Source organism: Pseudonaja textilis, chromosome 4 (assembly GCF_049901715.1).
Source record: "Pseudonaja textilis isolate UNSWEBS1 chromosome 4, rPseTex1.2, whole genome shotgun sequence".
Lineage (NCBI taxonomy): Eukaryota > Metazoa > Chordata > Lepidosauria > Squamata > Elapidae > Pseudonaja > Pseudonaja textilis.
Window position 1 is genome coordinate 68,566,052 of NC_141993.1, and position 12,476 is coordinate 68,578,527.

Consider the following 12,476-nt stretch of genomic DNA (forward strand, 5'->3'; position numbering starts at 1 on the left):
TTCAATAAGTAACTCTCTGGGTTGTTGTGGTCAGTGGTCCAAATTCCACAATCAATCAGAGAGAGAGAAAAAGAAAAAGAGAGAGAGAGAGAGAGAGAGAGAGAGAAAAGAAGAAGGAAGGAAGGAAGGAAGGAAGGAAGGAAGGAAGGAAAGAAAGAAAGAAAGAAAGAAAGAAAGAAAGAAAGAAAGAAAGAAAGAAAGAAAGAAAGAAAGAAAGAAGAGAGAAAGAAACCATAGAATAGTAGCAAAATTCAATGGAGCAATCATTTAATTTTAAAAAATCTGCATTTACAATGTTGAAAGAAGAGATGACACAGAGTTCCCCCAAGGTATGGAGTAGTAGAACTATCATGATGTGAGAGAATAGTTAACAATGGGTGACACTACCTATATCAACTTTCTATGTACTCAGTACTTGTAGAGGTATTTTCCAATTTTACCTATGTAGAAATTTTCACTATTTTCACAAAGTTGCTCAAGGGACCTATAACAGCAAAAAAATACATGCAGAATCAGTGTAGTGTGTTTGCTAAATGGTTGAATTTCAACTAGAAGCTAATTGATCAACTCTCCACTTGATCATGAAGCTCAGGGGATATCTCTGGGGCCAGACACTACTTTTTAGCCCTACCTGTCCAGAGAGATCACTATAATTCACCTGGAGGAATATAAATGCATTTTTTTTTAAAAAAAAAAAGTCATTACAGATTCATTATATTTTGCTTGTTTAACATACCATTTTGGGAACAAGTTTTGTGGTCTATGCTCCTAAGGTTTACCCCTGCAGAAAGATAATGAATTCCTTATAGACAGTGCTATAACAGAGGTTTAAGGTAGCCATTATCCAAATTACTCCTTGTAGATTTAGCAGCAAATTATGAGTTTGAAGCAGAATAAAGCACACAAACACTCTACATACACACACACATACACACTTTTATGCTGAAAGTAAATTATGTCTTGTATTAAAGCTTTTCAGTCTCAGAGAGGCAAAGTTTTGAAAAACCATAACATTTTGAAACTAGCTGTTCATTGTTTTAACTGCTTGAAGCATAAATTCAGGACATGAATCAATGAAAACCTAAAGCTCCACTATTTGTCTACAGTATTTGTTTATCAAAACAGTGACTTGCAGTATTTTAACAAGGAATTTAGGAAACAAATTTTAGCAATGTCTTATTGAGACACCTGTATAATAATGAAGCCTTGAAATAAATGTGTGTTATGGAGGTGTATGCATGAAAAATTACATCACAGACCTTAACTTTTATTGCTTTTTTATGCCTTTCTAAGACAGAACAGGTTGCTTGTTTTTTTTTTTTTATATGCAAGAACGTTGCTTCTTTTTCTACACAATTCTGTGCTTGTGCAGCTCCTCTATTTCAACAGATTGCTCAAGAGAAATTGGAAAATTTATGATACTGAGAATTTGTTTGCAAATTTCAGAGAAGAAAGAAATGTTAAGGCAGCACTTAACATTCATTTTGGCATTTTTAACTTGTAGAAGGCATTTTAATAGATAAAATGCAGCAACACATTTATAGTGCTTTCAGAGCTGATATACTGTACAAAGTCTAGTTTTCTTTTCTGAGATACAGTAGTTAAAATTGCATTTTAAAAATAAGCAACTGCATTTAAAAAAAATCAAATTCAGAATGTTTAATGGATGCTATACTACAAGTAGCATGAAAACTTTAGTTTTGATTATTATACTGAATAGGTTATTTTGAATTTCCTAAAGTTTAAATTCTTAAAAGCGTAGCCAGAGGTAGTGAGACTGGTAGTGTGGAGATCAGACTGCTACAGTTTAATAAAAGGGGACATAAGAAGCAGACCCAACAGTTCATTCTGTACAGAATCAACTATCTTTAGCAATTAAGTTTATCTCTCCTACACAGCCCACAATTTCAAGTGGTTTACACTAACAAAGAGTGGATATTATTGTAAAGCAAATTACTATATAACGTAAACAGAGCAGTGGGGAAAACACTGTGGCGTTCTTAAAAATGTTACTTGTTGATACATTATAGAAACAATGTAGTTAAAATGATTTTAAAACACAGAATACCTTCCTTAGTAAAATAGAATTTATATAATAATTCAACCTTCATTTTGTTGCACAGGGTTCTGGAATAAATTCTGTATCTCACCAAAAACCTATCAGGGCCTTCCAGAAAGACATACTAATCCTTGGCCAAAGAATTATTTGAAGTTTTTTCTCACCCAAATTTTATCAGGAAACTTCATGAATTATTTGGAAAGAAAAGCTTGAGAGGAAGTGGAGAAATTCAAATTTCATCAGGAACTGCACTGTAATTCTCCATTGTGGAGAAAAGGCTGCTATTGACAAGGGAGTTAAGCTCATGAGTTTGATATAATAAAGTGAAGGAATCCATTATTTTAATAAGAGATTAAAAGTATGGATGCAGTTTTGAATTCTAGGAAGTAAACTATGTGATCCTCCGCTAAGGAGACAGCAAACAGATTTATTCTGAGTTTGGGAGGTGGGGCTCAGCAGTGAATAAGGACTATTTTCCGAGTAATAGAATTGAAAGCAGTGATATCCTTCTGTAAAAGTATTTCTCCCTTTTAGTCAGCAGTGATAACATAAAAGGAGTTTCAAGGAACAAGTAATATAATTTTTGTGTTTGTTTCTTACATTTCATCAACAAAGCAATGCAATCTGCCCATGTGGAAAAAGTAATGCCCCCTTTGATTTAGGCCAGCATTTTTCAAACTTAGCAATTTTAAGATGTGTGAACTGCAACTCTAGAATTCCCCAGCTGGCATTCTGGGAATTGAAGTCCATGCATCTTAAAGTTGCCAAGTTTGAAAAACACTAATTGCGACATCCTTTAGCTGAAGGAATTTAAACAGTTTTTTTCTGTAATTCATTAATGAATGGTCTGTCTGATTTTTGTGTAGGAATTTTGCTTCATTCCTCAATATGAATTACTTCAACTCAGTAATATTTGAAGACTTACTAGCATGAACCAACATAAACATTTCAGACCTTGTACCAGTTTTATGGGTTTTGGCCTTAACTTGTCTATACAAAAATACTGTGTTCTTTATCCATTGTTTTGTAACACTATACATGTTTATAGGTTTGAAATCAATTTCTCGCCACATAAGCCATCTACATATCAGCTTCAAGTAATGGACTTATATTTGTCTATGGAATTCTCTAGTGCAAAATAGAATTCATAGTTTTTTCAATAATAGTAAGCATTGAATTCTTAAAAATACTTCTAACCTTAATATTACCACCTCCATATTTAACAGTTAGGATGTGATTCTAATTGTAGAATTCAGTTTTTAACTACTGTATTTCCAAAATAATAGCACCCATATATTATTTAAAAATCCACTTTTACATAATCTATCCATCAAGTGTTCTTCCAAAAGTCTGGAATATTATCCAATGATTTTGGGATGAGTAGGTGAAAGTCTGATGGGGCACCCATTTTTCTTTTAGTGAGTAATGGTTTATGTGTTGTTACCTTCTTGTGAATCTCATTTTTATGTAGCATTTGTTTGATGGTAAAATCATGAACACAAACATTAAATTATAGGGATCTGCCAATCCTTGGATGTGGTTCTGGCATTTTTGTGACTTCCTGGACAATTTCAATTTGCATCATTGGAGAGATTTTGACACAATATTCATTCTGAAAAAATGGGTTTGCCATCATGCTTCTTCATTTCAAGATTAAGTCTCTAGCCATTGATTGGTAGAGGGCTTTAGAAATGAGTTGATAGCATTTTCTAGCTAATAATAAGTTTTTCATGAAGATCTTCAGAAATTTCTTTTGAACAGGGCGTATGTGCCCCTAGAATCCATGCGGTAAAAATCTTCCTGTGAAGAAAAGAATTAGTAATCTTATAATCTTTGCTATGCCTCTAATTGAACTGGAATGAATTATTACTTTTTCATACTGACATAGAATTTGGATAACTTTCATAAAATAAATAAATGAAAGAAGCACCAAGTATCTTCTCAGACCTCCCTCCCTCTTTCTTCCTTTCCTCTTCCCCGCTCCCTCCCTCTTTCTTCCCTTTCTTGCAGCCTTTGAATGATCTGTGTATGCGTTGCATACTAGAGCAGTTGCTGAGTGTTCCACATCAATATCTGTTTCTAAAGTTAAGGAGAAAAAGAAAGATACTCTTTCTTTTCTCTGGATAGAGAGCAGATGCTTCTTGGTTTTGTGGAATAAGTGGGTGCAGAATAGGTTTAGTTCTCTGTCTCTGTTTGTCTCTCTCTCTCACATGCACAGGGGGCGGGGGGGGGGGTGGAGAGGAAGAGAAATTTCTCTCTCTCTTAGACATTTAAACTTCCCAATGCAGCTAAGATCTTTGTGAGTTTATCTCATACCATAGTGGTTCTAAGCATGTGAACACAATACTTATAAATCTAATACATCTCATAGGAACAAAGATGCCTCTTTAAATAACTCAACACAATGTTATTTGCATTTCAGTAACAAGTCATTACAAAAGTGCAATTTAGATAATTTGCTGTTTGGAGTGGAAGTTAGAAAGTTGTTGATAATTGCCATCATGTAGTCACTTAAATGAAAATATCCCTGGCTTCATTATTTCTCTTTGGGTTATGATTCAGACTGCACAAAGCAATCTATAATCCACATGTTCTCACATATAGTGAATTATCCATGGCAACTTGTTCCTATCCTAAGGCCAGTGGTGGGATTCAGCCAGTTCACATCACTTTGGGAGAACCGGTTGTTAGCTTTCTGAGCAGTTTGGTGAACTGGTTGTTGGAAGAAGTAATTAGGGCAGAGAACCAGTTGTTAAATTATTTGAATCCCGCCATTGACTAAAGCTAGAGTTTTAAACTGTGTTTCTTCATATATGTAAATTTCGACTGGGGGCAAAGCATTGTACAAATTAAAAAAAAACCAACAGCTCAGTGTTCTTAGATTGTTTATTGTTAAACTGACTGGCTAATAGAACTTGCTTAAAAATACAGTACTTCTATAGAAGCTCTGGTGAAAGTTAGCTTCTGTGGTTTAGAATTGAAAACTACTGAAGGCTGCACAAACTTATTAAATGTTATAGCAATCGATATAATGTGTGTGTGTGTGTGTGTGTGTGTGTGTGTGTGTGTGTGTATGAGTGTCTTTACAATTTATGGCTCATTCATGGCTCATTGGTATAGTAATATTTCTTTTCCAGCCTTTTCTATAATATTATGATGATAGTGGAATCGGTCCCTGCACAATTAAATGCAAGGTCAACTTCATGACAATATACGTTTTTTCTTTCCTTTGCTTAGGGGTGTGTGGTCTATGAAGAATTTGTTTCAGTCCCAAATATGACCTTCACTTTTTTTCAAGATGGTTAGTTTCCTTCTGTTTAAAAACAGGAACTTAAATTTGCAATAGTGAAATGCTTCTTATTCTGCAACACTATGGAAAACATTTAATGGGAAATTAAAAGTTCACCAGGGTCCTCCTCTTTATTTCTTATTCCCAATGCTTCGTTAGCATCATTCATGGTACAGGTTGTTCAAGCAGATGGAAAGAAATGTCTATCTTGACCTACTAAAAAGATGCTTTGTGAAGAGGACAAAGAGAACAAACAGTAAAGGTATACAAACCTTTAACAAATGGCTTAGATCACACTTGGGCACATTTTCTGGACCAATAGGCACATTTGGAGTTTAGTAATCATGACATAACTTACCTCATGAAAGAGTTTAACATGAAAGATTGTTAACTCTTGTTTACAAAGACTGTCATGAACAGCGTGTTCAATCAATAGCTATCAGCAGATGAACCAATGAGGTTGTGGTCCATACAAGGACCCTTACTACTAGATTGTTGCTATTTCTTCCACAGCTTAAAAATCTGATGGCAAATTACTATATTATTACCGTAGTTACTAAAACGTTGAGAGATGGGAACAATAAGTGCAGAATTGCTTTTTCTACTTGTGTTCAATGTCAATGGGGATAAAGAAAGTCTCAGTCCTATTGGATTTCTTGTATCTTGTTCGTAAACAATACTTGCTGTTCACCAGGCTGAAATAGAGATTTCCTAGATGAATGACTTCAAGCACCACTTATACATTAGAAGTATGTACTGATTTTTGTAATTTGTTTTTGAAATCACATCTAGTTCTGCCATAAAATAGATATTCACTTGTTCACACATTATAAACTACAAGCAAATACAGCTTGCATCTGTGACTACAAGCAAATACAGCTTGCATGTCATATTATTAATAATATTAGTAGTACTGCAAACATTTCATAAAGCTTAATTGTATTTAAGTTATGGATAAAGTGCTTCATTCTGAATGGCTCCAGTAGTGTGTATCCGAGTAACAGTAGTAACTTGACAAAGCAAGTTATCAGTAAAAAGCTATTTAAAATGTAAACATTTTGTATGACAATAACCCACATGTAATTCTAATATCAATCAATCTTAAAGCCTTCCAAAACATGCTTTTGGAAGGACATATGAATGGGGTTTTCTTTGCTTTAGAAAGGGAAAGCTGTTCCCAAAACAGAAACTTTTACATAAAATACTTGCTTCTGTGACTCTTCCAACCACATGTCTCTGTAAGTGGGAACCAAATGATAGTTGAAAGTTACTACACAGGTAGTCAAAAGTATAAAAATACTTCACAGATGTTTCTGATTGAATAGCTATTTATTTATAAATTTAGGGAACTGACTAAAGCCTGCTTTAAACATATTAAACTGGTCTGTACAGTAGTCTCTTTCCAGGTCCTCAGAATCTGATCTTGGCTAATGATTTCCACATGTACAATCTTGTCTTGATTCAATAACATCCCTTAACAGTTCCACATATTATAAAGAATGACCTGGTAGTATTTTGGTTGATTGCCTGTTCGGATTCCACTTGTGTGGTCATTTTGTAAAGAAAGTAAAAAATGTTAACGCATAGAAACAATCAAAACAAAAGACAAAAATGTGTTGTTAAGCAATTCTCTTATTAATAAAAAAAACTCACTTCTTGTTATGTGACCTTTGGGTTGCAATAAAATTATCAGACACGAAGTTTAGATATTTTTAATGCTCTGCTATGCTGCACTAAATCCTTAGCCTGTTACTAAGACATTGTAATGTAATGTCTTAGTTTGTAATATTTATGGAAATTTTAGTTATTAGTTTACCGTATATTATAACATGAAGTTGTATTGTATTATTTGTTGCCAGTAGGATTATAGTTCCTTCCAATGGATTTTCATTTTAAAATGAAATTACCCAGAAGTTCTTCAACTTTAGACTATCACTTCTTCCACCTGTCAGTGTAAAACTCATCTTGTCACGGCAGTGTCACATGACTTATTGGGACTTCCCCTCCCTTCGCTAAAGTGGGTGGGGGCAGGGCTAGCACGTGACGCATCCGGCCCGCGGGCCATAAGTTTGACATCTGACCTATATAGTGTGAACGATTATCATTATTTGTAGTTCCAGTTCAGTGACAAGGATTTTGAATATTTTACTCAAGAACAAAGGCCTTCACAAATTGTCTGAGACATCAAATGAATATACCATAATCCACATATTTTACCACTGCACTTTTTAATCGTGCTTAAACATCTATCCCAAAAGGAAGTCATGCATTCAACAAACAAAGGTGCAATCAACAAATGAATATAAACTTTAAAAGAAAAATAATTTTCCAGCATACGGACTAAACAGTGGCTATATTGACAAATGTTTGCTGGGTAAGGCAGAAGACGGTTACAGCCTCAGGGCCCCATTTATGTTTTGTTTTCTTTTTTTGCAAGACTTAGCTGGCAGTTGGGCAAGATCCTAGTTGGGTTAAGATGACTATTATGGGGTTACACAAGCACTCACAAATACACAAAGTTTCTACCCAGCACACAGAGATTGCAATACATGTGCACCAACCAAACTGCCAGCAGTAAGATTAGATAGTACAAGACATCTGTTTTTGGTGAGAAATTGAATCTAAGAGGCTCTTTGTCCTGTTCCCTCAGATGACTGAAAGTATCTCTTTTTGGCAGCAGGTACTGTAGATAATAGTATAATTTTTGGCATGAAATGGCCAATTGCTTTATACGGACTGATGGATCAAGATAGTACTTTATTATCTGTGAAAACTACCATTTCTCCTGTGTAAATAAATTGGTAATAGACTTATTTTATTTGAGCCAAAAGAGACTTCAATTTAATTGTAGCATTTTGTCATAATAAAGGGGAGAACATCTTTGAATGCCTCCACACAATTTATCAGCACATTAATTGGTGCAGAAGAGAGGCCCAATAGCATGGAATATTTTCCCTTTATTGTGGGCTCGAATCTTTTTTTGTCTACGTGCCTCAAAACTTCAAGAGGATTGGTGCACAGTCATTAAGTACCAGTGTTGAATGATTTGCACAAGAACCTTTTGCACAAGTGCTAGTCCATCTAATGCCATCTTCACAAATGAAAACCCCACATCAGCATTTCAGTTGTCTCTCCAATGCAAATGAAAAATCTAATATTGGCAGGAATGCACATTCAGCTTAAGCATGTCTGATATAGCATTGTGTGAACAGTATTTAAGTTTCAAACCTGATGTTGAAGTGGTAATGTTCCAAGACTGCCTTGGGCTAATAATATATAAATAGGTGCACACTTGAGTGGGTACCAATGCATGGAAAAATAGGAGAAGACACTACCATGATTCTTGGAGGATGAACTTGGAGCTCAACAGAACTTCTGATAAACGAGTTTCTCTCTCTGTTCTTAGACTGCTTCACTGCAGGCTGTAGGTGGGGACTCAAATGATGCATACTTTCCTGTTTTTTTTTTAAAAAAATATATTTCATCTAATAAAAATAGGTTTGGGGCCTACTGTTTACAAACCAAAACGGTGAATTGTTTTACTTTTTGTCAGCCCTTGTCGGTACTTGAGATGAATCCGGTAAGTATATAAATACGTGAACCCAAATGAAACTGTCTTTTTACCTTAGTGAGCTACGAGAAGCGCATCTGTCTGAACGGGAGAAACTCAGATCTAGGAACAAGGCATCTCTTCTGCACGATCACGATCTCTGGTTTATTACTCCCCCCCCTCCCCCGCATATGGCACCCTTGGACTGGTTCCAATAGAACAAGGGAGACCTAAAATTCTTAGGGCTAAAAGGAGAAGTACCAAATGCGCAGTATTTAAAAAGAACCGAACAAGCAATAGATGCCATCTGATGATGGAGCGAATTTGCAAGGTGCCTTGAATGTTAAGTAGTTTTTACAGTTAGTGCTGCAAAGTCTGTGGGTGGGATACCATCCGGCGCCTCCACTTTGCAGCAACAGAGCGAGACCAATTATTCCCCCCCCCACCGCCGAGATGCTCCACCGAAAAGAGACCTTTTTTGTACCCGCCGCATTTACACCGCGCCGAAAGGGATGGTGAGAGGGATGTGGTGCGTGCGTGCCTACGTGCGTGCCTCTCGCTCGTTCTGTTCCTCTTTTTCCTCTCAAGTTCTACAAATCGACTTGGGAGATACCAAGGCGAGCGGTTTAAGGGGATCCCGAGCGCGCTTTCGGCGGCTGCTTGGCGGTCGTTTCCCCCCCCCCCCACTTTTAGCCCACCAACCCCCGCTCCCCATCCTCTCCCCGTCGAATCTATTCGCCAGTCCCGTTCCAAACCTTGTTTGCACAGACAAGCACACGCACACACACACACAAGAGAGACCCAGACACCAAAGGGGGAAGCAGCCGCGCGGCAGACGATATGCGCGCGCGACTGGGCGCGAGGGGCTCTCTGCGCGCCCCCGCCTAACCTCTCGCGTATTATATATATCGTGTAATTTTATTTTATTTTATATTTCCCTCCCTCCCTCCCTTCCTTCCTCCCTTTTGCATTCTTGCAGTAGTACGCCCAGTTGCTTCCTGGTAAGAGCTCGCTGGATGGGGGAGGGGCGGCGCAGGCAGCAGCGGAAACTCGGCGCTTCAGATAAGAGCGTGCCCTGCACAGCCGTCGGCGACAGTCTTTTTTGCACTGCAGCTGCCGGAGGTTTTAGGGCGACGAGAATGCCGCTGTGACAAGGCGAGTGGCGCGTCCCATCTTTTCCCCCCTCCCCTTTTCTCTCCCTTCCCCCACCTTTTCCCCCCCAGTGCTTGTTTTGGTTCTATTTGTTTATGCTTTTTTCCCCTCCCTTATAAAACAAAACAAAACAAAAACAAGGTTTGGGAGGGTCACCCTTTCCCGAATTACCCCCCCTCCCAAAATGCCTTGGTCGACCCGTCCGAGATCTGATGGTTGCCTCTGAAAAAATGTTGAGAGGTAAGACGTCTTTCCTTGTTGTCGATCAAGACTGGCGGGGAAAGGCTGAGCGGGAGGGGGAGAGCGAGCGAGCGAGCGAGCAATGCTTTAACTGTGCTTTAGATCCGGAGTCGCGTATAGCAGTCGCCTGGCTTCTTCTTTTTTTTTTCTTCCCATGTCCCGGTTGGGAGAAACCGAGGAAGCGAGTTTGGAGGGCTACCGGCGGTGGGACCTGGAGGTCCCCGCCACAGTTTTAAGGATTTCTTCTCGCGCCCCTCGCCGTGCTTAAAAAAAGAAAAGCAAAGAAAACGAAAGGCAGAAGGTCGCAGTTGCAGTTCTGCCTCCAGCCGACGTTTCCTCTCTTGCCGCGGGTACGCGGTCTGTGTGTGTGTGTGTGTGTGTGTGTGAGTGAGAGAGAGTGCTGCTGCTTTGCAGGGTCGTGCAGTTTTGCAATCTGTACATACACACACACACACACACACACACTCGCGCCCAAAGGCTGAGGCTAAGCAGGTGTACGAAAAGGCCCCCTTCCCTCACTGACCTTTGTTTCGGGCTTATGTTACTCCTGAACTTGGCGTGCTGCGTGTCCCTTATTTTAGACCCAACGCCCGCTCCACTTGGCTGTCGGGGTAGGACACTTGACTTTGACAGGCCTCGAGTATCATAGCGCTCCATATTGCAGCCACCCCTCCGAGTCCGACGCCTTACCCCCCCTGGCAAAAATTAGAAGCGCGATTCCTATTTTTTTTCCTTGTTGGAGGAGGAAATATATATATTTACATTATATTTATATATATATAAAGTGTGCTGTAAAGCGGGAACCCATTTTTTTTTTGAAAGGCTGACACATTGCCTACCGCATTTAGATTAACATGTGACATGTTTAGTTGTACTTCCTTATATGGAGAACCCTATAATTTGGCATCCCGAGGGATTTGCCCAGGTTCACAAGTTCTGGAGAGCCTTAACTTATCTACGCAAAGGCTAAGGATTGTATTTTGATCGATTGGGGTGCAGATAAATTGTGTGGCTTTTAATAGAAAAGGACTTCATGTGTGGGGAAAAAAGGTGAAAACGTGATATTTAGGGTTTTTTTCTGGGAATGTTTAATGTGGTGCAGTGTATGGTAGAGTCTGCAAAGTAGATAACTGGCACAGTTAAGGTTAAAAAAAGCCAGCTCACTCGCTGTTTACCCAGAGCTTCTGAATTCTCAAATGAGCTGTTAGAGGCATTTGGTTTTAGTTAACATGAACAAAACTCCCAAGGGAAAAAAGTTAGAGGGATCCCCCTCCCCTTTGAATGCATCTGTTTAGCTGTAGTATTCCATTTGGATTGTATACAAACATGTAAGCCTTTTGCTCAAAAGGATAATTTGCAAATGTTTGTGGCTATGTATAGAACTATAAAGACTTACACCATCAGTTTGTACCTGTGAATATCTTTAATTATAGGGATGACTATACATTTGATAGATAGATAAATAAATAAACATGTTGTATACTGAATGGTTATATTGCAAGTATATACTTCCAAGTATATAACTGTGCCAGCCCCAGATGGACGAAGAAGAGCTGTCAGAATTTTCAAAATCTAGGGAACCCCTTGAGGCACAGAAAAGTTGAGTGGCTAAGACTTGGAATATGTGTTAAGAGAGAACAAGACAAAAGTGAACCTAATTAGTTAATGGTTGCTATGTAAAAGGTCCTATTTGGATTGATTGTTCAGGTGTATTGTTTATAGAGTTTTCAATGGCCTGGAAAGGAGTCTCTGCAATTGGATTGCAAATGTGGCATTGGCCACCATGACTGATGAGGATTAGAGAAAAGCTCTAATGAGGGAGACTTAGCAAAGGTAGACAGAGGCTGCAGCTTCCAAAATGGGAAGTATGCTTGCTACTGCTATGTAGTATATTTTTAAAATAATGGAAAGTCATTTGCAAATCAGATTTTGAAGCAGTGTAAAGCAGCAATCTTGTGTATTGATAGTAAGTCTAATTAAATTCAGTGGGTTCTTTTTGTAAAGATTAAGTAAATAAGTAATTATTTTTGCTATAGAGTTGGTAACAGTTCTTGAACTTTTATCATAAATGATGATTTGTTAGACCTGGTCAATATCCAGTAGACCTATCGGAGAAAGGCAAAATGTTTCAAATTTAGATAGCAAAACGGTGGGGCATTTGTCAGTCATTAAGATAGGTCAAAAGT

At 38.0% G+C, this 12,476-nt stretch overlaps 1 long non-coding RNA gene across 1 annotated transcript in view; it reads left to right on the top strand.

Annotated features, from left to right (window-relative positions):
* The first annotated feature begins 9,660 nt into the window (after positions 1-9,660).
* The window catches only part of LOC148125879 (uncharacterized), a 10,284-nt gene continuing 7,468 nt past the window's right edge, over positions 9,661-12,476 (top strand). The window contains exon 1 of the long non-coding RNA XR_015743602.1: positions 9,661-10,290. This is a non-coding gene — a long non-coding RNA (uncharacterized LOC148125879). The remainder of the gene's footprint in view (positions 10,291-12,476) is intronic.